This window comes from Rhinopithecus bieti, unplaced genomic scaffold, assembly GCF_001698545.2.
Source record: "Rhinopithecus bieti isolate Rb0 unplaced genomic scaffold, ASM169854v2 scaffold_39390, whole genome shotgun sequence".
Taxonomy (NCBI): Eukaryota; Metazoa; Chordata; class Mammalia; order Primates; family Cercopithecidae; genus Rhinopithecus; species Rhinopithecus bieti.
In genome coordinates this window covers 9977-14428 of record NW_016816209.1, presented here as the reverse complement: position 1 = coordinate 14428, position 4452 = coordinate 9977, and the positions used below count along the sequence as shown (strand labels likewise).

The window sequence follows — 4452 nt, the reverse complement described above, 5'->3', positions numbered from 1 at the left end:
CCTGCTTTTTTACCACTGTCAAAGGTCCAGTGTTTCCTTCACTTCAGAGCCATAACTTAGCGAGGGTTAGGGTGGCAAGAAACATCTTACTTGTATTTATCCCTTAAATGAATGATGTAGATAGGATATTCTCCAAATTTGAAAATACTAATCAGAAAATGTTCCTACTTACTTCACCTATACCACACAGATTGTATACATAACCGCTCACTTTCTGCTCCACAGTTTATAGCAGAACATTAGGGATTAGCAGAGAGAGAAGCATCTCACCAGCAATCTTTTGACTCGCTGCTTTTTTTCAAGGATCGAGATGATAAATTATCCACCTTCGGGCTCCAACCCAGCACTGCCTTTTTGATTTTCACCTATGTGTTGGAGCTTTCGTTGATGCAAAACCCTGCGCACAGTCAATCCTCATAATGGAATTACATAGTTGTTCCTAGTTTTTGAAGAAAAAATTATTCCTACATTCTTCTAATTTAGCTCAGATTCCACTTTGGCAGAAAGACAGAATAGCTAACCCTTACATCATAGTATTGACTCTGATTTAGGAAGATGAAAAGGTTGTCCATTAGCATACTTCCTTAGCCATTTAACGAGATACAGATTCTAGGATTCTCCTAGAGAACTTATTATTATTCTCTCACCTGTCAGAATTATGAGACTGTCCAGAATTACTTACAATTGAAATAAACAAAGAAAGACACTAAGAACATTGGCATCATTAATCCCAGAAATCTTGAACTTCCTGAGTTGTTATCCCTAAAAGAAGTTAATTTACCTGCAGGGCACGGTGACTCACGCCTGTAATCTCAGCACTTTGGGAAGCCGAGGTGATGATCATGAGGTCAGGAATGAGACCATCCTGGCCAACGTGGGAAACTCAATTCTCTACTAAAAATACAAAAATTCAGCCCGGCATGGTGTGGCACCTGAGACCCAGGCCTAGTCAGGAGGCGAGGCGGAGAATGGTGTGAACCTGGAGGCGAGCTTGCAGTGAGCAGAGATCGCATCACTGCCCTCCAGCCGGGCCAACAGAGCAACGACATGAACATCATCTCAAAAAAAAAAAAAAAAAAAAAAAAAAAAAAAAAAAAAGTGTTTTTTATCAATTACCGGGTACCAGATATTTTAATACAAGAATTGACTCTTATGGTCAAAAAATTGATAAAGAGGAAAACTTGAAAAAATAAGCTAACAAAACAGACATATCTGACTAGCACCTATTCTGTACTAAATGTAGGAATGTAAATGGCAGTTTTCCCATGGAATAAGACAGACCAACAGAGAAAAATACTCATGGCCCCACTCATATTGAAATCTATTTTAAAAGTCAACAGTAAAAACAAGGGGCTACATTGATGAAAAATTAGAAACGAAGGACAAAGTTGTAAAGCGCAGTAAATGTAGAATAAAGTGAATCTGAGTACAACCTGTAGGATATTCGATAATCTTGTATGTTTTGGGGAAAATTCCTTGAGGGACTAGATTTTGATGTTCTTACATAAAAAAGAGACAGCCGAATGAATATAAATTTGTTAAATTTTCTTCATATATAATCATTTCATTATGATATGTACTCAAAACAACATATTTTGTACCTTGAAGATATAAAATAAAACAATTAAAAATAAAGGTATTCGTATTGCACATAAGCTGACAATAAGGGAAGACTGGTCAGTAAAACCCACCTGCTTTTCTGACTTAAGTCCTAATATAATATTTTTATTGACAGCTATCTGTATTAAAAAAAATGATACAATGCTGGTGACAGTGCCATACCTTAACATCCCAGTGCTTTGGAGGCCAAGCAGAAAAATCACTTGAGGCCAGATTTAACATCAGCCTAGCCAACATAGTAAGGACTTATCTCGACAAAAATAAAAAGAAATATCCTGCCAGGGGTTGGCACCTTTATCCCAGCTACTAAGGAGGCGATGGGGAGGATTACTTGGAGTCAAGAGTTAATAAGACCGCAGTGAGTCTGATTGTGCATTGCACTCCAGCCTGGGTGACAGAGTGAGAATTTGTCTCAAAAACGCAACTCGCATATTTATGGTAGCCCATTTTACCTGGAAGGTATAATTCTTTCTTCTACAATAAATAAATCTGCATATATGCGAAGGCCAGCAATAGAGGGCTAGGCCTCTCTGGGGGACCAAAGCGAGAACAGGGAGCTTGGCGGCGCGACTGGCTTCCCTGACGGTCCCTAACCCCCGTCCACGCGGCCTCCGGCAGCCCATGGGCTGCTGGCGGGACCCGGCCGCAGGTGGGCAAGTGCGCTCTGCAGCCGTCCCCCACCCAATAGGCGCACAGGTCTAGGAGGATCGCGCTTACTACAAAGAGTTCCAGGACTTCTCCAGTCTGCCCGACACCCACCCGCAGCATCGCCTCTGACGATAATTTTTTTTTTTTTTTTTTTTTTTTTTTGAGGGAATCTTGCTCTGTCACCCAGTCTGGAGTGCAGTGGCATGATCTCTGCTCACTGCAAGCTCTGCCTCCCGGGTTCATGTCATTCTCCTGCCTTAGCCTCCCGAGTAGCTGGGACTACAGGCGCCCGCCACCACGCCTGGCTAATTTTTTGTATTTTTAGTAGAGACAGGGTTTCACTGTGTTAGCCAGGATGATCGCCTGACCTCGTGATCCGCCTGCCTTGGCCTTCCAAAGTGCTGGGATTACAGGAGTGAGCCACTGCCCCTGGCCGAACAATTATCCTTTCCAGGACGAGGAGGAGAACGGCGTCGAGGGCGTGGAGAGGGTCCCGGAGGGCGTCCCGGAGGCGTGGGGCTGCTGTGGACGCTGGTGCAGCGTGGGGTGAGCGTTGGGAAGGCACAGGAGACTCACCACAATGGCTGGACCAGCCTTAATGTGGCCTGCTACTACAGCTTTGTGGATAGACCCTGGTGGCCTTAGCTGAGTGCTCCCACATTGAGGTCAACTGGCAGGACAGGGAGGGGAACACAGCCCTAAACATAGCTGCACAGGCAGGGGCTGCCCCTGGCCCCATGGGCACAGTTGCCTTAGACACTGCCTCTCAGTCTTGGGCTTCCTGCGTCAGCATCACCTGGGCTGGTTCATTTGAGCTTTAACACAGATCTGGTGGAAACACAGGCTGCCAGGCCCTGCCCCTGGAGTCTTTCTTTGAATAGGCCTGGGGTGGGGCCCAAGAATGAGCAGAAGAACAGGTTTCCTGGTGAGGCTGATGCCGCTGGCCCAGGGATCCACGTTGAGGACAGAGGGCTTGGAGGCTTTCATGCCTGATGACGGCCAGGAACTCTTCCCGGTAGGCATTGAAGACCGGCAGAGTCACAGATCCCAGGCGAGATGTCCTCAGAGGGACACAGAGGCATCACGGAATCAAAGTGAAAATGAAGAAAGGAGCTGAGCATCTGTTTCATCACTTTCCTGCGCTGTTTTACTAAAGCGGCTGTTCTGGCCCAGTCAGGGCACGCTATCATCAATCACCAACTACTTGTTGAACTATGTCCCGGGTCTTGACCTTGAAGGAGGGACGCGTTCGGGTTGAAAGCCGCCATACCTGGTCGATCGCATCCCAGCCCTGAGCTAGCAGGGGCGGGTTTCCACCCGAGGGCCCCCGTCGTGGGATGTCGCCAGAGGAGTGGCCATTTACACGTTGGCTTCATGCAGAGGCTCCAGGAGCGCCCCTGCGGGTAGCGGTTCAGGGAAAAGTACCAGCTTGAGCTGCCTCCGCTCCTCTAGAGAGCGCGGAAGCCCGAGGTCTCCAAGAACTGCCTGCAGAAGCTCTAGGACTGCGAGCTGTCCCAGCTGATGCCGCGCTCCGTGCGCCGCCTGGAGGATCGGGGCGCCGTGGATCACATGGTCAGGATGACCAGGAGCCTCTAACAGCCCCGCTGTGGCCATCGCGTGCCAGACACTGTCCCCCATGAGCACTCTGTGGGTGCGGAAGAGGCGGCTGGCGGTGCAGGAAATCCTGGCTGTGCAGGAAATTCTGGCGGTGCAGAAAATTCTGGCGGCGCGGCGGGGGGTGGGGGGAGGGGACAGGCGCAGGAGGCAGGGAAACAGAGGGCGCAGAGCAGCCCAAGCGGCCCGTCCCATCGGCCGTGGGCTCCCAGGAGGGCTCCGCAAGAGCCGACCTCCCACCTGCCCCGCTGCAGGGGTCCTGGGGCTCCGCCACCCCCGCCCCGCGGAAGGCCAGCCTCTGCCCCTGCAGGGCTTTCAGCGGAGCACCTTGTGGCCGGCGTGGTGGTGCCCCAGGTCAGCCTCACCAAGGCGCCAGCGCCCACCTTCCAGCCCCGAGAGGTCGGCGCGGAAGGGCAGCACAAAGGGCAGCGGCCACCTGCGGATACCAAAGTGGCCTTACAAGGTGGCCTTACAAGGTGGCCAAGGAGGAGAAACGGAAGGCGGAGGAGGCCTAGAAGAAGCGCCAAGGTGCAGGAAAAGCGCCCGCCGCCCTGTAAGAAGAGGACGTGA

General features: G+C 50.0%; 1 pseudogene; it reads left to right on the top strand.

Moving 5' to 3' along the window:
* The first annotated feature begins 2241 nt into the window (after positions 1–2241).
* On the top strand, positions 2242–4452 carry LOC108516910 (ankyrin repeat domain-containing protein 33B-like; annotated as a pseudogene).